This window comes from Triturus cristatus, chromosome 2_2, assembly GCF_964204655.1.
Source record: "Triturus cristatus chromosome 2_2, aTriCri1.1, whole genome shotgun sequence".
Classification (NCBI taxonomy): domain Eukaryota; kingdom Metazoa; phylum Chordata; class Amphibia; order Caudata; family Salamandridae; genus Triturus; species Triturus cristatus.
Genome location: NC_140582.1, coordinates 362,014,310 through 362,041,232, shown reverse-complemented (window position 1 = coordinate 362,041,232; position 26,923 = coordinate 362,014,310). Strand labels below are relative to the sequence as shown.

General features: G+C 41.0%; 1 long non-coding RNA gene across 2 annotated transcripts in view; it reads left to right on the top strand.

Annotated features, from left to right (window-relative positions):
- LOC146862279 (uncharacterized) overlaps positions 1 to 26,923 on the top strand; it is a 127,844-nt gene that overhangs the window by 4,357 nt on the left and 96,564 nt on the right. Inside the window, exon 2 of one of the 2 annotated variants that reach the window (XR_014978407.1) lies at positions 24,309 to 24,411. The exons of the other annotated variant lie outside the window; for it this stretch is intronic. This is a non-coding gene — a long non-coding RNA (uncharacterized LOC146862279). The remainder of the gene's footprint in view (positions 1 to 24,308; positions 24,412 to 26,923) is intronic. 2 annotated transcript variants of the gene reach the window in all.

The window sequence follows — 26,923 nt, the reverse complement described above, 5'->3', positions numbered from 1 at the left end:
CTAAACATTCCTTTCTAATACATATAAGTCAGCTCTAGGGTAAGCCTTAAACAACCCATAGGGTAGGGTGAAGTTTATTCAAAAAGTTGTACTTTTAAGTTTTACATATCCTGGTAGTGAAAAAACTCTTAAATTTGTTTTTCACTACTGTAAGTCCTTCCTCTGCCATAGGATAACATTGTGTTACCATATTACATTTAATAAGTGCTAACTTTCAGTTCGGAGCAAGCTGTAAGGTGAAGCAGGTGTCTAAAGAATGGCAATTTGAAACCCTCTTTAATGGTAAACTCTGATTTTAAGCCACAGTTATGAAAATAGCACTTTTAGAGAAGTTGGCATTTTCTTGTCTTAACTAATTTGGTGGCTGCAGCCTGTATGCCGGGTCACATGACTAGGTGTAGCTGTTGGTCTTTGAATATTGCTCTCAGACAGAGAGACAAAAGGGAATAGGTGTTGGCCAGAAGGCCATCTCTGACTTGACCACTCTTGCACATCACAATGTCTCTGCCTGAGCACATTCATAAACGGTTTGACATTAGTCTTTTGCGACCCCAGACAGGCCGGGGCTAGGGAGACAGGAAATTCCAAGCACCTCTGGGGGGTGTATACCTCTAGAAACTTCCTGTACTTCAACTTGGGCACCAGGAATAAATAATGCACACTCTTACCCAATTCATCAGTACATCTCTGCAAGAAAGACTGCTACTCTGTTGCCCTGTTGCCTGGCTGCACTGCTTCTTGAGTGAGAAAGCCTGCACCTACCTTTTGAACCCAGGACTACCAGAGTGATTTCAAAGGCTAGTTGGCTGGCCTCCTCATCAGAGCCTCAGGGACAGAAAGGGCCCAAACCTCTGTCTGCTGTGTATCCTACCCCCCATGTGTTGCCAGCCCAGCCCTGGCCCTTTGGAGGTGGGCCTATAGGTGCTCTGTCAGCCCAGCTCCAGTCCTGTGAACAAGAACCAAAGCAGCGTGACGTATCTCCTCACAGTTGCATCAGAACATCTGCTGTGTAGTGCATCCTTAAAGCAGGATCTCGCATTGCAGTCGGCAGCCTCATTGGAACCACCACAGCGTAATTCATACTCGATGCAGGCATTCACATCGTAAGCCCCTAGTCAGCAGCATCATCAGCGACTATGCAGGACTTTCACTGCAGCCCGGCAGCTTCCTCAGAATCGTCAGTTCATGACTCATCCTCGATGTAGGACTTTGCATTACAATCCCCTTGTCGACAGCATCCTCAATGACAAGGCAAGACTTCACATTGCAAAGCTGCAGCTTCCTCTGAACCATTGCTGTGTGATGCATCCTCGATACGGTATCTCGCAACACTAAGCAAACCAGGATTTTAAGGTACTTTGTTTAGCAGGCCTAACTTGGTCCCTGTAGCCACCCCTCACTTCATCACGGTCCGGCTGACCTTGTGACTTTGTCCTTGTCCGGGATGACCTGATAACCACAGTTGACGCTTTGTGCTTCTAGGCACTATTTTCATTTACAATTTAAAAAATCCATATCTTCACTTTTAATGATTGGATTTCTGTACTTTCAGTCTCAAATAATTTATTAAATGTTACTCTTTTGTACTAAATTGGTGTGGGACTTTTCTTGTGTTGTGCTTTCACTTTATTACTGTTTAAAGGACTTTCAGTCAGCCAATTACTCAAGCCTTCCTCTCTTGACACAAGACCTACCACACACAATGGGCACCCATAGACCAACTGGCTCTGCTTGACCTAGATGTAATGCCCACCCTAATGTGTCAATTGAAATCAAGTTCTCCGGACAACCCACTAAAACCTAACTCAATTTTTACATTTCAGGAGGGCATTACATCTGTCTTTCTAGAATTGTCCGACCTCTCCCTGAGTCCTGCAGAAGTACCAGCAGCATGAAATATATGCCAAGGTTATCTCTCTTTAAAAAAAGCTTTTGCTAAAGGCCATTCAGCCAAAAAACTATTTTCCCATTTTCCTTCTGCCATTTTTATCCTATGTTTGGAGAAACATGTATATAACCTCCAAACCAAATTTTGGGAACAAAACCAAATACTAGACTGCTTTCAAATGGTTTCAGATCATCACACAGCACTGAAACTGCTCCTTTAACAGCGACCAAAGCCCTCTGCAGCACTGCAGATGCTGGCAAATCCCCGGTTCTGATACTCCAAGATTTAAGTGCAGCCTTCAACACTGTCTCACACGCGATTGTTCAATCCCGCCTCTCTGAACTGGGAATACAGGGAAAAGCTTTGACCTGGTTGATCTCCTTCATAAAGGAGCGGTCTTTTCAAGTTATATCCCCCCCATTTTGCTTCACCCCAAAGAGCACTGGTGCATGAAACCCCCAGGGTTTGGCGCTCAGCCCTACCCTTTTTTGACATTTATGTCAGACCTCTGTCTGAGGTACTGAAATCCTTTGGAATTCCACTAGTGTTGTACGCTAATGACACTCAGCTAATTATTTCCTTGTCAGCAGAGTTGGCTGAAGAGACTGTTTCAATTTTAAAAACTGTTTAACTGCTGTTGTTGGATGGATGCACTCCTACAGTCCCTCTAGAGCACTATGCTCTGCAGATCTGAACCTGGCTCACATCCCGCATCACGCCAGAGCCAGAATTGGAGGCTGCTCCTTCCATGTTTTAGCTCCGACTTTATGGAACTCAATGCCACATGTCCATAGAAAGATTCAAAATCACTTACAATTCTGGAAAAAAGTTGAAGACCTGGCTGTTCTCAGCTTATCTGATGGTCTCACTTCCTTGCCACTACTTTGTCTCTCTCATGATTAGCACTGGGAGGCCCCTTCCAGGGACACCATGTGCTTTAGAAATCATTTAAAATTAACATAACATAACTTTACACATTATCGCCAAGCTACCAGAGGGCTAAACACAGATTAATTTGGGGTTTGCTTGTGTCTCACCCTGACAAAGATTGTGGTTGCTGCTTGAGCAGAGTTTCACCCCCCCAACCAGTAACCCAATTTCATACAATTACGCAATTGAAATCTATGTAAAACATAGATCTATAGGCATACGTTCATCTGCCTTACACTAGCTTAGATATTTCAAAATTCATTAAAGTGAATTTACACATTTCAGTTTTCTTCTCTTTTTTCAAAAACTGAGAAATGTATGAAAAACTGTAATAATGTATGAAGTGTATGAAAAGAGCCTTAATGTTGGTCAATGTGAAACATGTGTGCCAAAAAGTTCTGTTGCTAGAAACAACTACAGTTTTCCAATGTATAGTAATAATATAACGGCTTCAAAGAACAAACTCAAACAGAGCTCAACTTCGGTGCTATCATTTCCCTGCCTCATCCTCCCTAGCAGTATGGCATGTGACAACAAGAAATAAAAAAGCTTTGGCAAAGCAAAGAGGTCTTGCATGTTCAAAGGCCAATAGCTCAGGCCTTTACAGCTAGTTCCATTGTTGAATATTTTCCTTTTTGAGCATCAGCCACAAAAATAAAAGTAAGAAAAAAGCATGCTGTCTAAACAAGGCAGCCATGTGCTTGAAAAAAATAAATTAAGTAAAAAAAACCCTATAATTGCATAAAATGTTGCTAGAATAGTACTATGCTTCCTATTAAGGATATAGAGACTTAGAACACTTTTGGAAACCCTTTTCAGTTTTAATTCACATCATTCAAATATGCTTAGTGACGCAATAAAAACTAGTGTCTTTGAATTATTGTAAATAAATACATAGTTTGATACAACTATGACTTAAAAAAAAATTCAAGCGGATAACAGTGGAAAGAAATAATCATTGCCAAAGTAAAGTATTGGCTGATCAGCTATTGCACTGAAGTGCACTTGTTTCTATTTATGCACATGTTATTAGAAAAATGTTGTCACTCACATTGCAGGAGAGCCAGAGACTGAAGTGGGCTGATAGAGTGCCCCATGCTGTTTTTCTGTAATGGGTGGAATCAAAATGTGAATCACAGTGGAATGTCGAATAGATGAAGAGGGCTGACACCAAGCACATGTATGTATGTATGCATGTATGTATGTTTGTTTATATTTATGACTTTTAATTTATATTTGTGTATTGTCAATACACAAATATCAAATGACTGTGGAGGCTATCACTAGTGAGACACCAGCTCTATTCTCATCTGGGATATGTGTTATTTGCTGCTGTGGTGTTAATGTAATTTGAGACCAGTTATTGGGGAGATTCCTACTCTTTTGTTTAGTGATATAGTTCACATAGTTTCTGCTGTTTGATGTCAACTTTTTATTGAATCCTTCTCACAACAGCCACTCCCATGTGATATTTTTCACTGCTGATTGCGGTGTTATTGTGATATTTCCCCATGTTACTGGAAGGTTCTAAGCCAAACAAAAGACATGACTAAAATGCAGTACCTTCATAAGGAATTTTTGGACTTACTACACATTTTCAAGTAATTTAAGACTTTGTGATGCCAAACAAAACTTAATTATAAGTTAAACTTTCAAAGGGCAGATAAAGACATCTGCATATGGAAGCAAATGGTACCTGTTAGAAATGGGGTTTCTAGTTGGCTAGGGTATGCACTTAAGCCAGGCAGAACCCGCGACTCTAGTCAGAGCAAAGGAGTTACATGCTGGAGATAACCCCTGCTCACCCCCTTGGTATCTTGGCAGAGTAGTCAGGCTTATTCCAGAGGCAATGTGTAAGTGTTTGCACAACACACTGATACAGCAGTGACACACTAGGCACACCACAAAAGAAACTCCACACTAGGTTATATAAGAGTAGCTTTTGTATTATCCATAAAAACACATTAGAACACAATCATATATATATTACTGTGCCACTAGGCACTGGACATGACTAGCAGTACAGCATAGTAAACACTTGGGGCCCGATTCACAGAACTAACTTAACCTCTTCAGTGCCCATGACGAGATAGTCTCGTCATGGAGCACGGTCGCGCTGTGCCCATGACGAGACTATCTCGTTATGAACCCCACCCACTAATAAAACGCCCGGCACAGGAGGGGGAAAGGGCGTGGCACAGAAGGGGTTAAGACAAAATCCTAAACTTACTACTTTTGGTATTCACAGAAGGCATTTAGTAGTAGTAAAGTTAGGATTTTGTCTTAAGTCTGTCTTAAGTCTGTCCTAAATTTGTCTTAAATTTGTCTTAAGTCTGTCTTAAGTCTGTCTTAAGTCTGTCTTAAGTTTGTCTTAAGTCTGTCTTAAGTCTGTCTTAAGTCTGTCTTAAGTCTGTCCTACTACTTTTGGTATTCACAGAAGGCCTTTAGTAGTAGTAAAGTTAGGATTTTGTCTTAAGTCTGTCTTAAGTCTGTCCTAAGTTTGTCTTAAGTTTGTCTTAAGTCTGTCTTAAGTCTGTTCTAAGTTGGTCTTAAGTTTGTTTTAAGTCTGTCTTACGTCATCAGCCAGGATAGCTTGACTCCAGTGGCGTAGTGAGCACGGGTCCCACGTCTGGAGTCAAGTTATCCTGGCTGATGACGGCTGATAGCCAGAAACCGGTCCTAGGATGCTTGATTCCGGTCCAGGAAAGACATGGCTTGGCAGTTCGGGCTGGACTGTTCCCATGAGGCACAGGGTCAAGACTGATTTGCATATGGCCATGTCTGAACTGGGGTGGCGTAGTGGGCAAAAGAACGATGGATTTAACCCAGATCTCTTGACTGGGGGAGAATGTCTGCATTGTCAGCATTCCGTCCATCATTTGTTTGTTGTAACGCTTTTCGCCCTAAGTGGGATGGGTATTCCCAGACGTGGGACCCGTGCTCACTACGCCACTGGAGTCAAGCTATCCTGGCTGATGACGGCTGATAGCCAGAAACCGGTCCTAGGATGCTTGATTCCGGGCCAGGAAAGACATGGCTTGGCAGTTCGGGCTGGACTGTTCCCATGAGGCACAGGGTCAAGACTGATTTGCATATGGCCATGTCTGAACTGGGGTGGCGTAGTGGGCAAAAGAATGATGGATTTAACCCAGATCTCTTGACTGGGGGAGAATGTCTGCATTGTCAGCATTCCGTCCATCATTTGTTTGTTGTAACGCTTTTCGCCCTAAGTGGGATGGGTATTCCCAGACGTGGGACCCGTGCTCACTACGCCACTGGAGTCAAGCTATCCTGGCTGATGACGGCTGATAGCCAGAAACCGGTCCTAGGATGCTTGATTCCGGTCCAGGAAAGACATGGCTTGGCAGTTCGGGCTGGACTGTTCCCATGAGGCACAGGGTCAAGACTGATTTGCATATGGCCATGTCTGAACTGGGGTGGCGTAGTGGGCAAAAGAACGATGGATTTAACCCAGGTCTCTTGACTGGGGGAGAATGTCTGCATTGTCAGCATTCCGTCCATCATTTGTTTGTTGTAACGCTTTGTTCTTCCCACTGGCACAGGGTTCTGAGCCCAGTCCAAACCAGTTCTGAGGGCACTTAAAAATATCTTTACAAGTGCACAACCACCTTCATTGTTAGTGTAAGCCTTGGCTCCAGATACACCACAGGGGGTGGAGCCATCATTGTGGAAGGCAGGCACAACCCTATTCAGGTGCAGGTGCTACTCCTGCCACCACTCCAAATGCAGACCAGGCCTATTCAGGTGCCAGGAGAAACTCCTCCCGCAACTCTAAATTCATCCAAGGTCTATTCAGCCTAGCGCTGAGTCACCCAGGCAGGGCAGGACACACCTCAACCCCCCCAGGGACTGGCTGGAGTGAATGCTCATCCCTTCACTCCTTGTCAGTCAGAACCTAATGGTCAATATACAGCAGGCAGCCACAAAGAGACATAGCACACAGAAATCGCCACTTCTAAAAGTGGCATTTCTAAAATAGTAAAAATAAATCCACTCTCACCGATAAGCAAGATTTATCACTACTATTTCAAACATACCAAACTTGATCAGCTACCCCTCTCAGATCGGGAATTACCACTGAAGCACATATCAGGGAATCCCCAATGCATGCCTTTGAGAGGGCAGCCTCACAGCAGTGAGAAACCAAAATAGGCTGTTTGTCGCTACCAGGACATTACTCACAGTTAAGGGGCATGTCCTACCTTTTACCTACACTGCACCCTGCCCATAGGGCTAGCTAGGGCCTACGTTAGGGGTGACTTATATGTAGTAAAAGGGGAGTCGCAGACGTGGCAACCACTTTATATGCCATGTCACAGAGGCAGCAAGCTGCGCGCGCAGGCCCTGCAGTGGCAGAGGCCTGAGACGGGTTTGAAAGGCTACTTTGGTGGGTGGCCCAAGCAGCGCTGCAAGCCCACTAGTAGCATTTAATTTACAGGCCCTGGGTATATGGGTTACCACTGTACAAGTGACTTTCAGGTAAATTAAATATGCCAAACAGGTGTAGACCAATCTTACCACATTTACCATAGAGAGCACATGCACTTTAGCACTGATCATCAGTGATAAAGTGCCCAGAGTCATAAAACCACCAACAACAGGTCAGAAAAAATACAGGAGGAAGGCAACAAGTTCTGGGATGACCCTTCAAAAAGGGCCAAGTCCAACAGTACCAAATCAGTTTGAACAAACATTGCTAAAAACAATTCTTGTTGGGCTTGTACCCATATAATTTGTCCTTGCAATAACAGCATTTAATGTTTAACCAATGTTTAACCAGCCTGTTGCACCCATTGTAGGAAAGAAACATGAAGGGCAACTTGGTGGATGTTTAATGGACTAGTGCATAATATTAAAATAAGATGTGTGACGTAGTAAGTCAGATTGTACCTTTAAATGCATGATATTCAGAATTCCAAATAAATCCTATATCACAAATGCCATTTTCACTGCAAAAGAAAATCAAAGGTGTTTTACATGGCTTTCATCAATTCATTTTGTGAATTTAATAATTTTTTCAATAACTGATTTGATTTTAGTTTTGCAGAGTGAGCTGATACCCACTGATGTCCAGGCAATACGACTGTAAGAAAGCACATGGTGTGTTTTTAAAAGTTTACAAAATTTAAATAGTTGAGGCTCGGCGCAGGCAATTTCATATCTCTGTCCCTTTTTTCCTATTTTAATGGATCTCCAACTCTGGCTAGACAATGACAGAAGAAGGACAGAGAGGTAAAAAGAACACTATACCAAGTGATGTGAATTAAAGGTAAAAGGAAGATAGAGATAAGGTAAAGAGAGGTTTGTAGACAGCAGTGATAGAAGATATTTAGCGGCAGTGGGGGCAGGGGCCACGTGGGGGAGAAATTAAAAAAAATTAAACAATCACTTGCCTGTGTGCTGCCGGTGTCGCCTCTAGGTCCTCTCCGCCCGCCGCCCACTTTCCAGGACTCCAGGGCAGGAAGCAGAAACAGGAAGCACCCAGGCTTCCAGGCTCGCCTAAGCCAATCACAACACTGCAGTGCATTGTTGTGATTGATCTGATCTGAGCACTGTGGTTCGGTGCTCAGACTGGGACAGGGAGCCTGGGCATGTTTTCCACCTAGGCTGTAATGCAGCCTGGGTAGAGAACTTACAAAGTGAGCATGATGGATTTGCCGGCCCGAGACGGACGCCAAACCGTCATGGGCACTTAAGAGACTGCAAACCACTCCTCCTCCAGTTCCTCTGTGAGAGCCTAGCGTCGCCCTGCCCCTACCCAGCTGAGCAACAACGGAAAAAGAAAGTAATAATAACAATGAGCCATTCTCATTTATTTTTTTCCTTTTGACCTGCTCGGAGGAGCTGCCCCTGGTAGACTGGTGACGTAAAAAATAAAGGTGAGTTAGCTTGAAGTAATGATACAGGCAGGTAGAAAGAGAAAGCAATAGGCAGAGCAAAAGAGTTAGAGTGAAGGGTATGATTTTAGAGAATGGTAGAGAGGTGAGTGGAGAGATAGGGAGAAGAAATTTCAGGCAGAGGGAAAGAGGTGAGGTACAGTGTGGGATCAGGTTGGGAGAGATAAGGTAGAAAGAGGGGTGAAATAGAGAGAGTGGAGATAGACATGTAGAGAGGTATAGAGAGATGAGGTTGTGAAATATAGAAATATGTAAAACAGAGAGTGAGTGGTAATTTAAGGAGAGTAGCAGATGAGAAAGACAAGTCATGTAAAGAAAGTAATCAAACAGAAAAGGTAGACAATGGAGTAAAGAGGTGAAAGAGAGATTTAGGGCCTCATGTAGGTAGCCAAATACCGGTCGGTAACGGACGATTTTCGGTAATTATACCGTTACCGACCGGTATTTAGGCTTTTGGTATGTAGGGGGACAATTTCTGTATTCAGAATTTACCGAATCGGTAATAATTACCGAATCGGTAATTTTACCGATTCGGTAAATTCCGAATACAGAAATGAGATGTAGGGGGAGTGTGTGGGTGTTGTTATGAGTCGGTATTTACCACCAACTAATAGTTGGTGGTAAATAATGAATGGATGTGGAAATGCATTTCATAGCGCCTACAAGTGTGCAATGTGGCAGACATACATGCCCTTAGGGCATGTATGTGTGCCACATGTGCACACATGGCCGATTCAGGGGTGCAACAGGGTGTCAATGTGACACCCTGCCACCCTTGCATGTGTTCCCCCATTACCGAATCGGTATTTACCGATTCGGTAATGAGGCATACCTTCCCATCAATGGGAAGGTATGCCTCATTACCGAATCGGTAAATACCGATTCGGTAATTACCGAATTTTAACGAATCGGTAATTATTACCGACTCATTACCTACATAGCATTTACCACTTCATAAATACCGAATCGGTAAAATTCTGTATTTATGAAGTGGTAAATGCAAGCCCACCTACATATGGCCCGAGATGTATAAAGAAAAGAAGTGAAGTCAAGAGATAGAGATGAGTTGAAAAATAGAGGTGAGGTTGATGTTGAAGTAGAGAGATAGTGAGGTGGAGAGAGGTGGGTAAAGAGAGAGGTAGACACATAGAGGAGAGGTAGGGAAATGTTTGAAGAGAACGAGATGCAGTAGAGAGGGTGAAATAACAAGGATGCACAGAAATATAAGTGAGAGAAGGTAATGACAGGTAGAAAAATAGAGGAAGAAAAAGAGAACGAGCACAATCAAGAAAGGAGAAAGGTGGTAAGAAAGGTGAGGAACAGGAAACAGAGTCAAAAAGGACAGGAGAGGTGAGTTAAATTGAGACAGGTAGAGAGAAGGAGAGAGGGAGAGATGTGAGGTAGAGAGATGAGCTGGTGAGAGAGATGTGAGAAAGGTAAATAAGGTATCAAGAGAATTGAGGTAGAGACATGGAGAAGTAGATGAAGAATGAGCTAGAGAATTGAGGTAAAGGGACAGATGAGTATGAGAGACAAGTGAAGTAGTTGGAGGAGAGTTATAGGGAGATTAGTCAGAAACAGAGCAGTGAGGTACAAAGAGATGAGTGAGGTAGAGGCAGCTGAGGAAGATACAGTGCATTGAAGTGTAGAGGTAGGCACAGTGAGTGAAAGAGAAAGAAAGAGGCGAGATTGTTAGAGAGAGAGGTGATTTAGTTTGAGGAGTATTGGTAGAGGTGAGGTAGATGTAGGATGAGATAGAGACATTTGAGATAAAGAGAGGAGATGTGGTAAAGTGAAGAGAGGGACATGAGACAAAAAGATTATTTTTTAAATTTAATTGCAGCTTACTCCGTGAGAGTGCAAATGTTACGTTTGGACAAACGTCCCCAAAAAATTAAAATATCGCTTTCTCTTTATTAATTTTGTCTGTAGGCGAAACAAAAATATGTCATAATTTGTGCAATTGATTTATGTATTCTATTACTGTATTTGTGTGTATTGTTCTATGATTCAAATCATAGAATTTGCTTTGACCTAGCTTCTTCTAATGATTCAGTGGTAGTCTATAGACCCAAAAGTGGAAGAACCGCTGTTTTAGGGCGTTAAATATGCCCCTCATACGAGGTGGCCCTTAATTCCAGGCGGTCATTTTGGCTCTTGATTTACTAATACCTGGGTCTGGTATTACTGGGGAATTAGAAGTTATCTCCTAATAAGCACCAATGAAATTGAATAGGGAAATCGGCATAACTTTTAGATATCCTCAAGTTTTCCTAAATCCCTGGCTGTTTTCTAGTCAAATATCCACTGCATTCAGCAGGTGGATGGGTGCCCTGGATTAAGACCAAACGTGCTACATTAGTTTCTTAGCACACTGAATAACAAATATATATGTATATATTTAGCACCAATAAACCAAATAACGGATAGGGCACAATGAAAGAAAATTCATAGAACCTTTGATTTACTAATGTGAGTCTTTCAAGAAATCAGACCAGATTTACTAAGATTTTGCATCTGGATTGTGCCTTTTATTTGGCGCTGCCAGGACACAAAATCCATGTTGGAACTTACCAAACTGTGCAAATCAATATTCGCATGGCTTTGAGTGGGATTTTACCCCAAAAGGCCTTCTATTGCATCCACCCATGTAATTTAACGCAAACCCTCATTTACCTAAGTCAATAAATGTGGATTTGCGCCACAATAGTGCACCTACCCAAGGCTGGTGTAACAAGGAGAAATATCTTTATTTCTCTGCATAACGTCCTGCATGCAGCACACATGCAAAGATGAATAAGCATCTAAGACTAGTATATGTGCAGGAAGGTATCCCTTCCTGTGCAAAAGGTATTCTCACCACAACGCATGCACTGTCTCATCGTGGCACAAGGATGTCTGCATTGGTGCTAGGCAGCCAGAAGTGCACCAACGCCGTAAGAGAGAGCAGAATTGTGCCATATCTCAGACTTTCACCTGCTGCATTGCGTCAAAGTTTAGTAAATCTGGTCCAATATATTTCTTTGATTTGGAAATAAATCTTGTCCTTCATCAGCCTGTCTTTCGAATAGTAATGCTGTTTTCCTTCTGCTTATTATTCCCCTGCAGGAAGTCACCTCCAGTGTGTCATTCTAATGATGTTGAACGTATGCTGTCAAATCTTTGCTTTCATCAATAGTCAGTGGCTATGTATTATTGATTACCCATGTTTCTGATGCTCTTTATTCACAGCAAGGCAGTTCATATTTTATGTTAGGAAGGAACATCTCGTACTATTCATATTCTGATCTGTCAACATTGCTTCATCTCATATACCCACCAGATTACCCACTCGGAATGCTTGAATGGCAAGCAAAATGCACGTTTCAGATTCTCAAACTGTGGTAGGGGTCACAAAGAGACAAACCTCAAGTATGTCTGCCTTAATAGTCTTACTTTAAAAAAAAGTTTTTTTAATGAATCATTGGACCAATTTCTGATGCCATTTTTAGATTTACAACTCTCTAGTAGAAGATAATAATCCTAATAAATGGTAACTGCTCATTAAGGCAGAGTTTCCACCAGGTCTCTTGTACTGATATGTATACCAACAGAAGTGAGCCCCGCATAATATGTTTTAAAGGCAGTATATATTTTGGTAACAAATAATGTTAACATCGCTTTATACTTTAAAATAAAAAAAGGTATTTTAAACATATTTGTAGCGTAATGCTATCATAGACAAGCAGTTGGAGCACTTTGCAAAAATCACAAAGTACTAATTTTGAGAATTCAGAAGTTAGAGTAACTTTTAGCAATGGATAATGGAAAACATGGCTTCCGATTATTACCTTATAAGTACAAGCAATAAGTTTGTGATCAAAGTCTACGAAGAAGATAAAAATCTTAATTGCTTATTCGGGGTGTGGGAGTGAAGAGAGACATGACACAGCAACTGGTCAGAACAGGCGAGCAGGGTAAGATAATAAACAGGCAAAATATATAATTCAAAGGATGAAAACCATTCCATTATTAAGCCGTATGACAAGCTTTAGATGTGGGCTTGGTCAATTTCTTTTTGCAAGCTTAATTTCGCATAAATCCTGAATATTGGGGTTCACATATTTTGCATAATTTTAGTTGATCTTTCGCTAAAGTTTTTGCCTAATTTTAACCTGTGGAATACTGGGTCAACCAAACAAGGGGCATATTATCAAGCATGGCGTTAAAATTATCGCCGCTTTAGCGGCAGAAAACTGCAGCTAAAGCTGCGATAATGGGCTTGATAATATGCCACAGAGAATTCCAATAGAAGCCCATGTTGACACCAGAACATGGGCTTCTACTCCAAACAAAGAAACGGTTCAAATACTGTACCCTGAGGTGCAGGTCGCACCTCTCCTAATCAATCTCTCACCTGCCTCCCTATATATTAGGTTAAAAAAGAAAAGCTGTTTAGCTAAAACAGTGTGCAACCTTACAACCCCCACCGTTTCCCGGGGGTGATCCACTTGATCCAAAACTTGTTAGCCCACTGAAGGTCGCACCACCTTAACAAGTCCAAATAACAATGTCCATCCAGTGATGTTTATATTTTCAAATCTTGCTCTTTATTCTTCTTATAATGTAAAAGTTCATAGACAGCCAACGCGTTTCGTTCTTAAGAAAGAACTTCGTCAGGGCTGAAAAAAACATTTTAAAAACACATATGTAATTCCAACTACAATAAAAAGATTGTAAAATAAGCATAATACAATTGTATTGTGAATCAATCGCAAAGACCTGTTGACAGAAGTTATGGATAACATCCAACTAGTAGATTCCACATGTCCTGAATGGTACATTACAATTTATATAGGTTCAATTGCTAGATTGGTAATCCGTTCTATCTCATATATATATTTCTAATAGGGCAAGTCATATGGGGAGCATCTCATTGTATGATGTTAATTAAACATTTCAAAAGCACTCAATCAAGGTTCATAGACCAGTTAGTTTAAGAACATGGCTTTCTCTGAACACCTAGGTTCCATATCACTCTAAGATCATATAGTAAAAATTATCGTAAATGCACCTACCAATTGTTACTTTGAAGTGTAGAAAGCATTGATTGTGCACTGTATAGGACGGAACCATTGATTTTCTGGTCCTTATGAGTTTGTTAGGTATACTGATCCCTCCCTATTATACTTGCTCATCAAGACGAGTGTCACTGGGCTAGTGTGCCTGTAATATAATCACACCATGTCGAGAGGGGTCATAAGCAATCAAGGTCTTTTATTCTGACCTCATCCTATTCCCCATCACTGATTATTTCTTAGCCGCATATAATAAATAAATAAATAAATAAAGCAGCCTCAATTCAATTGGCACTGTATATCTTACTGCCATGGGATTCTCATCATTATGTAAAACTCGCTGGATTGTAGCACATGTTTATAATTGAAAACGTGTGTTACGCCTCGCATTTCCCCGAAATAAAGTGCACCTCCATATTTTCGGCACTGTAAATTATGAGGCTGTACCTCGTCATTAATGAACATTTGATAAAAAGCATTTATTGGGCCTCTTGCACCCGCAATTTTAACAAATGCAAGACATTAAGTCCTCCAATGTATGTGAGCCCCACGCTATACGCTCGTCATTAATAAACATTTGATAAAAAGCATTTATTGGGCCTCTCGCACCCGCAGTTTTAACAAATGCAAGACATTAAGTCCTCCAATGTCTGTGAGCCCCACGCTATACATGTCAAAGGGAAGGGCTTTCAAATTAACAGTCCCTACATGCTTTGATGCTGAGGTTACGCGTCCTTATATATAAGAAAGGACATGTTATTTTAAAACCCCTACCGAAGTACGAAATTACAAAATAGAAATGCTCCAAGAGGTCGTTTTAAACCCGCACGTCTTAATATATGCCATTAATAATATAGTTAAGACCAAAACCATGCGTGCGTTACAACTCCACGCGTGTCCGGGAATGGCGTCTCTAAATTAAATTAAATTAAAAGAAACCAACTAAAACATATCACTCCATAGTCCCAGCTTATCCGAAGGGCCAACATCTACCCCTTCTCACCTCCAAGCAATATACGCTATCGATCGTCTATCCGTCTCTGTCGGGTCTCCAATGAGGGCGCGCGTGCGTCTTTCCGTAATTTAAGTAAAAAATCACGTAGATCACATGGGCCTACGTTCGTTTTGGCAATCATGTAAGGGACCATCTCTAAATAGCAAAACCCAAAGGGTTCAGAAAAAGCCATGCACGAGAAAGATATTGTTGTTATATCAGAACCATTTGTGCCACACTTATTACGAGAGTTACATATTTTGTCCATTTTATAAATTTATAAGAATTCATTTTTCGGTCACACAAACCACTTTAATTATTATATAAATAGAGCAACTAATACCTCCAACCATTATATTTTAGGTTTGTCACAATCAAGGATCCCTAACACAAAGATCTATGTACATATTGCATTTTGAATAATAATGCTTTATGCGCAAAATGTGTCCAGACACTTGATAGTAATTGTCCAAGAACCCTTAGCGTGTACCTCTGATATGAGTATGAGTTACCTCCTACTTTGAAATGTAGTTGGCCATAGCTGGTACTCAAAGGCCAATACAGTCGAGTCATATATTCTTAATCATACAGATTGGTTCCAACGGGGGGGGGGGGGGGGGGGATTGCCTCCACCCATACCTGATTAATACGATTAGTATGTTTAATTTCAGTATGTTATGATACCATGGGATCCCAGATTGAATAAAGGGAAAGAAAAGGGGGTTATTAACAAACCTGCTGTACCAATCTCAACATACAGAGACCCCCTGCAAAGTGTGTATTATCGAAGTGTCAAGCATCCAACATTTTAAATCCTGAAATACTTGCTCCCTGGTGTTTGTGATTTGAGACCAACCGAAAATCAGTGGTCAACTACCGTTACTTTCATGAACAACCGATATCTTGATTATTACATTTAGGAACACCTTATCTTACAGGGTCATCCAATTTTGGACATTATATTGTCAAAGTGCCTGTTAGTTCAATGGGATCATAGCCTGATTTTATAAAAAATAGTGTAGTTCATCATCACTATTATGTCCCTTATCAGTGCTCCGTAGTCTGCAAATTCAACCCGCTTCATTGCGTCTTAATGCAGTCTCTCTATCCCCCCCCCCCGTGCTCTCATAGGAACATGATCAATGCCATGGAACCAAATTTCAGGTCTACCTCCATGTTGTTCGTTCATATGTAATGTCATTGGATATCTGGTATCCCGGTTACGAATGGCCCGTACATGTTCTTGAATTCTGTTTTTAAGGGGTCTGTTAGTGCTCCCCACATAAATCATGTCACAGCTACAGCCAATTACATATGTCACGTATGTTGTTTTACACGTGATAGTATGTCTAATGGTAAAGCTCCGTTGTGTGTTGTAACTGAACTCCTTAAGTTTGTTCTTTCCAAATTGACAAACATTACAGTTTGTGCACGTAAAGAAACCATTCAATGGTCCAGGTAACCAAGTGGCTCCAATGTTTTCCTTATAGGATACATAACTAGGGCAAAGCATTTCTCTCAATGTTTTGCCCCGTCTGTATGTGATCTTAGGTTTCTGGGTGACTACTTCCTTAACCCCAGGTACTTCATGGAGCAGAGGCCAATGTTTACAGAAAATTCTATATATATCCTGACTTTGCTTATTAAACCTAGTCACCAGTCCTATTGGGACCGATAGGTTCTTGGCCTTATTCTCAATAGAATTCATTTGGTTGGAACATGCCAACGTGCTTTCACGGGATTTGGCTAGGGTACGTTTTTCTGCATTGTTCAGAGTCGATTGTTTATATCCCCTTCGTTTGAACCTAAGTTTGGTATCTCTCAGGTTCTTCAAAAAGGATGTCCTGTAACTGCAATTTCTACGTATCCTGATCATTTCCCCATATGGGATACTGTTGATGGTAGCCTTTGGATGTGCGCTGGTCGCATGTAAAATGCTGTTGCTATTGGTTGGTTTGCGGTACAGAGTACTTTGAATCTTGTTGTCACAAGCCACAAATGTTAAATCCAGAAAGTCTATCCTCTCAGTAGAGTATGACATGGTTAGGGTCACATTGCATGCATTGGTATTTAAGAACTTAAAATAATCATCAAGTTCAGCCTTGGTGCCTTTCCAAATTACAATGATATCATCGATATACCTCCCCCAGAAAAGGATATTTTCCATCCAGGGGGAGGCATATCTACCCCAGGCATGTTCCTTTTCCCATAGTCCCATAAAAAGGCCCGCGTACGAAGGAGCAAATTTGGCTCCATTTCAAGTAGCATGTCATTGTGTTCAAACCATTCTGCCGATCTCGTGTTAACATGGGTGGAGGGACTATCTTTTGTCACCTTTGATGTGGTCAGCCTATACACATGCATTAAAAAAGAGATAGGCATACGGGCTGTAAAATACTTTCTTAACACGAGATCGGCAGAATGGTTTGAACACAATGACATGCTACTTGAAATGACGGAATTGATACTCTCAAAAAACTTTTTCTTACATGACAAGAAATGGTTCCATCAACTACAAGGTACCGCGATGGGAGCCAAATTTGCTCCTTCGTACGCGGGCCTTTTTATGGGACTATGGGAAAAGGAACATGCCTGGGGTAGATATGCCTCCCCCTGGATGGAAAATATCCTTTTCTGGGGGAGGTATATCGATGATATCATTGTAATTTGGAAAGGCACCAAGGCTGAACTTGATGATTATTTTAAGTTCTTAAATACCAATGCATGCAATGTGACCCTAACCATGTCATACTCTACTGAGAGGATAGACTGTCTGGATTTAACATTTGTGGCTTGTGACAACAAGATTCAAAGTACTCTGTACCGCAAACCAACCAATAGCAACAGCATTTTACATGCGACCAGCGCACATCCAAAGGCTACCATCAACAGTATCCCATATGGGGAAATGATCAGGATACGTAGAAATTGCAGTGACAGGACATCCTTTTTGAAGAACCTGAGAGATACCAAACTTAGGTTCAAACGAAGGGGATATAAACAATCGACTCTGAACAATGCAGAAAAACGTACCCTAGCCAAATCCCGTGAAAGCACGTTGGCATGTTCCAACCAAATGAATTCTATTGAGAATAAGGCCAAGAACCTATCGGTCCCAATAGGACTGGTGACTAGGTTTAATAAGCAAAGTCAGGATATATATAGAATTTTCTGTAAACATTGGCCTCTGCTCCATGAAATACCTGGGGTTAAGGAAGTAGTCACCCAGAAACCTAAGATCACATACAGACGGGGCAAAACATTGAGAGAAATGCTTTGCCCTAGTTATGTATCCTATAAGGAAAACATTGGAGCCACTTGGTTACCTGGACCATTGAATGGTTTCTTTACGTGCACAAACTGTAATGTTTGTCAATTTGGAAAGAACAAACTTAAGGACTTCAGTTACAACACACAACGGAGGTTTACCATTAGACATACTATTACGTGTAAAACAACATACGTGACATATGTAATTGGCTGTAGCTGTGACATGATTTATGTGGGGAGCACTATCAGACCCCTTAAAAACAGAATTCAAGAACATGTACGGGCCATTCGTAACCGGGATACCAGATATCCAATGACATTACATATGAACGAACAACATGGAGGTAGACCTGAAATTTGGTTCCATGGCATTGATCATGTTCCTATGAGAGCACGGGGGGGGGATAGAGAGACTGCATTAAGACGCAATGAAGCGGGTTGGATTTGCAGACTACGGAGCACTGATAAGGGACATAATAGTGATGATGAACTACACTATTTTTTATAAAATCAGGCTATGATCCCATTGAACTAACAGGCACTTTGACAATATAATGTCCAAAATTGGATGACCCTGTAAGATAAGGTGTTCCTAAATGTAATAATCAAGATATCGGTTGTTCATGAAAGTAACGGTAGTTGACCACTGATTTTCGGTTGGTCTCAAATCACAAACACCAGGGAGCAAGTATTTCAGGATTTAAAATGTTGGATGCTTGACACTTCGATAATACACACTTTGCAGGGGGTCTCTGTATGTTGAGATTGGTACAGCAGGTTTGTTAATAACCCCCTTTTCTTTCCCTTTATTCACTCTGGGATCCCATGGTATCATAACATACTGAAATTAAACATACTAATCGTATTAATCAGGTATGGGTGGAGGCAATCCCCCCCCCCCCCTGTTGGAACCAATCTGTATGATTAAGAATATATGACTCGACTGTATTGGCCTTTGAGTACCAGCTATGGCCAACTACATTTCAAAGTAGGAGGTAACTCATACTCATATCAGAGGTACACGCTAAGGGTTCTTGGACAATTACTATCAAGTGTCTGGACACATTTTGCGCATAAAGCATTATTATTCAAAATGCAATATGTACATAGATCTTTGTGTTAGGGATCCTTGATTGTGACAAACCTAAAATATAATGGTTGGAGGTATTAGTTGCTCTATTTATATAATAATTAAAGTGGTTTGTGTGACCGAAAAATGAATTCTTATAAATTTATAAAATGGACAAAATATGTAACTCTCGTAATAAGTGTGGCACAAATGGTTCTGATATAACAACAATATCTTTCTCGTGCATGGCTTTTTCTGAACCCTTTGGGTTTTGCTATTTAGAGATGGTCCCTTACATGATTGCCAAAACGAACGTAGGCCCATGTGATCTACGTGATTTTTTACTTAAATTACGGAAAGACGCACGCGCGCTCTCATTGGAGACCCGACAGAGACGGATAGACGATCGATAGCGTATATTGCTTGGAGGTGAGAAGGGGTAGATGTTGGCCCTTCGGATAAGCTGGGACTATGGAGTGATATGTTTTAGTTGGTTTCTTTTAATTTAATTTAATTTAGAGACGCCATTCCCGGACACGCGTGGAGTTGTAACGCACGCATGGTTTTGGTCTTAACTATATTATTAATGGCATATATTAAGACGTGCGGGTTTAAAACGACCTCTTGGAGCATTTCTATTTTGTAATTTCGTACTTCGGTAGGGGTTTTTAAATAACATGTCCTTTCTTATATATAAGGACGCGTAACCTCAGCATCAAAGCATGTAGGGACTGTTAATTTGAAAGCCCTGCCCTTTGACATGTATAGCGTGGGGCTCACAGACATTGGAGGACTTAATGTCTTGCATTTGTTAAAACTGCAGGTGCGAGAGGCCCAATAAATGCTTTTTATCAAATGTTTATTAATGACGAGCGTATAGCGTGGGGCTCACATACATTGGAGGACTTAATGTCTTGCATTTGTTAAAATTGCGGGTGCAAGAGGCCCAATAAATGCTTTTTATCAAATGTTCATTAATGACGAGGTACAGCCTCATAATTTACAGTGCCGAAAATATGGAGGTGCACTTTATTTCGGGGAAATGCGAGGCGTAACACACATTTTCAATTATAAACATGTGCTACAATCCAGCGAGTTTTACATAATGATGAGAATCCCATGGCAGTAAGATATACAGTGCCAATTGAATTGAGGCTGCTTTATTTATTTATTTATTTATTATATGCGGCTAAGAAATAATCAGTGATGGGGAATAGGATGAGGTCAGAATAAAAGACCTTGATTGCTTATGACCCCTCTCGACATGGTGTGATTATATTACAGGCACACTAGCCCAGTGACACTCGTCTTGATGAGCAAGTATAATAGGGAGGGATCAGTATACCTAACAAACTCATAAGGACCAGAAAATCAATGGTTCCGTCCTATACAGTGCACAATCAATGCTTTCTACACTTCAAAGTAACAATTGGTAGGTGCATTTACGATAATTTTTACAAAATGATCTTAGAGTGATATGGAACCTAGGTGTTCAGAGAAAGCCATGTTCTTAAACTAACTGGTCTATGAACCTTGATTGAGTGCTTTTGAAGTGTTTAATTAACATCATACAATGAGATGCTCCCCATATGACTTGCCCTATTAGAAATATATATATGAGATAGAACGGATTACCAATCTAGCAATTGAACCTATATAAATTGTAATGTACCATTCAGGACATGTGGAATCTACTAGTTGGATGTTATCCATAACTTCTGTCAACAGGTCTTTGCGATTGATTCACAATACAATTGTATTATGCTTATTTTACAATCTTTTTATTGTAGTTGGAATTACATATGTGTTTTTAAAATGTTTTTTTCAGCCCTGACGAAGTTCTTTCTTAAGAACGAAACGCGTTGGCTGTCTATGAACTTTTACATTATAAGAAGAATAAAGAGCAAGATTTGAAAATATAAACATCACTGGATGGACATTGTTATTTGGACTTGTTAAGGTGGTGCGACCTTCAGTGGGCTAACAGAACATGGGCTTCTAATGGAATTCTCAAAGGCATATTATCAAGCCCATTATCTTCCCTTTAGTCAGCGACGGCCCATATAGGGCGTGTTACTGGGGCGGTGACGTGGGGCAGAGGAGGGGCAGGATGGGGGGTTGCAAAATGCGGCATACGGCCGAATGTAGGTAAGTTATGAAAAAAATAAAGAAAAAGAATTTCGTTGCGCGCGCTGCATTGCATTTGGCGATGCTGTGCGAGCAACGAAATTAGTTTGTTTTTTTCGTAACTTACCTGCAATTGGCCGTATGCCACCCACCCTGCCCAAATGAGGTGTGGCTACTTCAGTTTGAAGTGCACATGTAGGTTTGGCCGGCTATCCTACTACGGTCAGCCTGACATGCTCAATTTAAACCTCTCCAACCCAGCTGCCTTTCAGAGCGCTGATGCAGCCTGCTCCAGGCAATCTAGACACTTCACTCATGCTGCTTCGGACTGAGAGCTGGAGAGATGTTAATTCACCAGATCATGTAAAATTACCCGACTGGCACTAAAGGATTAAATCGCCTGGCAACTTTCCCAGACTTTCACAACTCTTGCCCTTTTGGAGGTCAATTCATACCGACCTTTGCTGTCTTTAGAAGCCTAACTCACGCGCAGTGATTGACTTTTGCGCAGGGCTACATATTTACCCCTTCGTCCCGAGGAAGACCCGCCGTGACGCTTATTAAATTTTGCGCCTAACATTGGGTCGAAACGTCGACGAATACTATGAGTCTACACAACGTCTCAGTTCAAAAATCAATTCATACATGAACATGATGCGTATGTGATCAAACCTATGGACTCATTCATCAAAAATTACATCTGCTTAAGTGTTTTTGTTATATTAATTGTATTAAGTGTATCGTTTGTATTCACCTTTACATGTCACTTCTTCTTCACATTCCTTTCAATTGTATTGTGGTAGCCCAACTTATTCATTATTCTCTTTCTTAAAAAATATCGATTGAAAAGTATTGCTTGGGTGTTTTCATTTATTTTTTCTTTTTTTCCTAAATCATGGATACGTGTTACATATAACGTATTTAAATTATGAACAATCCAAAGCAATTGTAAATCCCCGACAGAACCATTGTATCCATATAATACATATACCGAGGTTCTGAGGGACACAGGGCTACCCCATTATTTTGTATAAATGTCACAGCATAAGAGCAGCATCTGGATTGGATAAGGTAGTTGGCTGTGTACGTCACCTCGCGCTCACAAGAGTCTGGAGCCAGGGACTGGAGAGCATTGAGGACGTGCTGCAGAATAAGGTAAGTAACTTTTATTTTTTCCTTATTAGATGTTTATATGATTGTGTTTTAGCATAATTTTTTAATGTCAGTGTGTAGGAAAGTGGGTTTTTGTTGCAGTATACCCCCACTTTTTGCATTGCTTTTGATGCAACTTTGATAGTAGAGTACTGGGTCCCTGCTAACCATATTCTGTGTACCAGTGTTCTTTCCCTAAACCTTTACCACAATTGACACCACTTCAGTTGCCCCTTTAAGTCCCTAGTAAGTGGTATCCCTGGTAACTCGGGAATGGGTACCCTCAGGGCTTCAGCACGAATTGTGCCACACTAAGGGACACCTCACCAAGTACATGCAAACTGTCACTGCACCCTGTTTGTCTTGGTGCAGACAAAAGTCGACACATCCTTGTGTGCCATGCCAATAGACACTGCATGAGATATAGGTATGACATCCCTCTAGGAGGTCTTAGCCCTAAGGCAGGGTGCACTATATCTCTTGTAAGGGCATATCTGCATGTGAAGAGATGCCCCTGGCAATATCCTTGTGTATTACTGGATATTGTAAGTGACCAGGGAAGCCATATTAAGTGTATGGACTTGACACTCATCATTACGAGTTCCCCAGCTCCCTGGTGGCTTCACTGAAATATGTGCAATCAGTGCGAACAGCATTTTGCACAGTGCACTACGCAGTTCACGTAGTTTGCATAGTGCGAAGTGCACTTCGCGTAGCTACGCGTAGCGCTACTACGCAAACTACGCCCATGGTTACTTGCGATCCATTCTCAACATGTAGCATCGACTTGTCAGTGTGGAAAGGATATTGAAAACGCGAACTGGAATCATGTGGCTCCAATATGGGAAGCTTCCTTTTAGGACAGATGTGTCCAGAGTTTTTCAGATTGATGACTAATTAATTTGGTGTCCAGGTAAGATTGCGTGGATAATTAAGTGTTCTGGTGTTCTGAGTCCTGAGGAGCACCCCAAAAACCAATATAAAGGGTTTCGAAATGCGTAAACAGTTTTTTTATCCAAAGAGTGTTTCACACACGACATCACTTTTGCTCCGAACAATCTATTTTTGAAGGACTGTTGATTTCTCTCTGAGCCCAGTATGGACACTTTGGTTTTGGCCCGCTATGAAATTATTATGATTTATACAATCAAAGAAGTTTTGTGGGCAATGTGAAAAATAACTTGAAACAAGAGAACCTAGGCTGTTTCAATATTGTTTCTCGTATAATTGTGACTGTTTTGTGATTTTTGTGAGAAGGATTAGTTATTTGTTCCTTCTTTAATTTTTGTATATGTTGTTGATGTCCTCTTTGTGTATTGATAAGTTTGTTCAAATTATGTTGGTAAATTGAGTTTTGAAAAGATTTTCCTGAAAAAAGTGTAGATCAAAAGAAACAGAAAAAAGTAATACATTTCTGATGATCATAACATATGTGTGTGATGCCAAGAGCGAATGATTATAGGAAAAGATATCAGTATTGGCATTTGTGTTGTTTCACTGAATCTGTAATGGTGGCAGTTTGTCATCCGAGACTGATTCTGGCTCTATGTTGATGTTATGAAGACCCTTCCTCATGGCTATGTTGTGGAGAATGGCACATGTTGCAATGATTTTACAACAGGTCTCTGGTCTGCAGAGTAGTGACCCACCAGGTTTGGTGAGACATCTGAATTGAGACTTGAGTATACCAAAGGTGTGTTCGATTATTGTTCACGTTGTCTTATGGGCCCAGTTGCACTGCCTTTTTGCTTCTGGTTCTTGGATGCAACTATGTTGTCAGTATCCAAGTGTGCAAGGCATATGCACTGTCTCATTAAATAGCATTAGATGGATAGACTATTGGGTAATTTCACAAACAAAGTATTGGACACTGTATGAATTGCGTTTGTAATTCTCACACCAGGTAAAAAGTCTTTGCCAAAATCGCCCTGAGACAGACGGTTATTTATTCCACCCTGATGGAAGATATAGGGGTCTTGTGTGCTGCCTGGGAATCTGGCTACAAGGTCAGTAATGAGGCATGCAGCATCACACACTACCTGAACATTGAGTGAATGTGTGCTTTTTCTGTTTCTATAAATAAATTCATTTGTAGAGGGGGACATATGCTGATATATGTGCCATCAACACAACCAATTACATTGGGAAACTCTACTACTTGATAAAAACATTAGTTTGGTATGTTGTAAATCTTAGGGAGTATTTCGAAAATAATATAGTGGTTCACTGCGCTAACCATAATGTCCAGACACCTGTGGAAAAACCTATAAAACACTCTGTGACACTCCCCCTGCCACTGCTATGACTCCCTGGTAACTGCTAGAAGCTAAAAGGTGTAGAGAACACAATACCTGCACATGTGGTGGGATTTCATTGCTTCTGACTGTTGGGGTCTGTATTTGAGGTTGTAACTCAGCAATTAAATCCATAATTACCTCACTACTTAGTCTGTACTTCGCATATATCTCCTCCTCAGTCTGTTTAAACAGGGTGACCCTCACCCTAAATATCCTCTCCTGTCTCCTTTGGCATCTCTGCCGACCAGCCAAAACCCTCATCCTCCCTGCCAAGATGTACTGAGCCACCATTCTGAAAGATGACTTTTGGATGTCTTTTTATAGTTTGCTTCTTGCTGCCACCTGATACACATTGATGGTAATTGCGTTTCCTAAATGGTCGTTTTGTGACTATTTGCAATTAGGAAATCTTTTGTACATAGTGTAAGAAATTTGCAATATCCTATTTAGGAATTCCCAAAATGTCATTTCTACATGATGGAAATCACAAATTGCACCACCGAAAATGCCTTCCTGACATCCAAAAATGGCATTTTACATGTCCTAACAGCTTGAAATAGAGAATTGCACAGTTAGGAAATGCAAAATGCCTTCATACATATGGGCCTAAGAGCAGTAGCAGCTCAGTGTCTAGCTGAGTGGATCAGGAACACTCCTGGGATCACACTGGTAGAACTATTTCCAGAATCAATTGTAAAACGTAAGAAGACATTAAGGGCCAGATGCACAATCATATTTTGCAGTCACAAATGAGAAATCAACCGCTTTGCGACCACAAAATTGGTCTGTCCCATGGTCTGCCCCATGTACAAACCCTTTTTTGCGAGTCGGTAACCTATTGCCGACTCGCAATATAGGGTTTGCGACTCACTACTAGGAAAGTGTGTGCCAAGGGCATCCCTTCCTAATAGCGAGTCTCACTTAAAAGTATGATTGTTTTGCGACAGCAATTGCAGATGCGAAACACTTGCAGTTAACCACCTACTTCAAGTAGGTGGTAAGCCACTAGCAAATGGGAAGGGGTCCCCAGGGGACCCATTCCCCTTTGTGAATTTGTGCAAAAATATTTTTTAAGGGCAGGCAGTGATCTCATGGACCACTGCCTACTCTTAAAAAAATGAAACAGAAACGTTTCATTTTTCTTTTCTAAATGCATCCCGTTTTCCTTTGAGGAAAAAGGGCTGCATTTTTTTTTTTTAAAAAGAGTTTTATTTAAAAATCAGTCACAGACATGGTGGTCTGCTGTACCTAGCAGTCCACCATCCCTGGGAGTGCTAGCCATTCCTAGGTCGCAATTTGCACCTACCTCATGAAAATTAATGAGGCAAGCAATTTGCGACCCCATTAGGAATTGCTAACAGTGTCTGAGATGCTGTTGTAAATTACAATTTGCGACTCACAAATTGTAAGGGTCGCACATCTGGCCCTAAGTACATTAAGTACTTTTAGGAACATTGTAATGATAGGCACCTGCAAAGTTGTCAACTGTACCTCTGTTGAAGAGGAAAATATATCAAATTAATGAAAAGAAGTTTGATGGAATGGACTTATTCAAGACCTGTAAGCTGTGTAGTTTTTCAAATGGGGGTAATACAGGTGTTGTTTTCCCTTCTATGAGACAAACTGCTGTTGTGAATTTGTGTAAGTACTTGGTGCGACATCTCATGTGCCTGCATGGTGGAAAAATATTGAGTTGTCAGCAGAATTGAACCATTGTTCTTTGCCTTTGTAGAATCAGATCTTGAGCATTTCCACAAAGCGAACAAGATTCTATTTTGTACTGCAAACCTCTGAACCATATGGGAAGTCTTCCAAGAACTTTTTCAAGATGCTTGATGACACAAATAGCAATATTAATGTAGTTCTAGTACTGCAAAAATATTAAATGGGAGGATTTAATCTCTTTAGCAGCCTATTGCAGTAATGCACGCAAATGCATTAATCTTTGTGAGTATGCAAGAACTTGTTCAATTTCGCTTCATGCCTAGTATGTGTTTTTCGCTGTGTCCATAAAGTGTTCAAATTGTGCTGAGATAAAGAAAAAAACTCTCAGCGAGCAGGGTGTAGATCATGGAGATGGGCAGGAAAAGAGCAATGGGAGAAGGAGTCAATAGGAAAGAAGGGGCAATGAACTAGTCGGAATGTGTTCGCCATGACTTCCAAGGGCAGTCACTGAGAAGCTTCATTAGTAGCTAATGGATGTGCCTTGTTTTCATTTTAT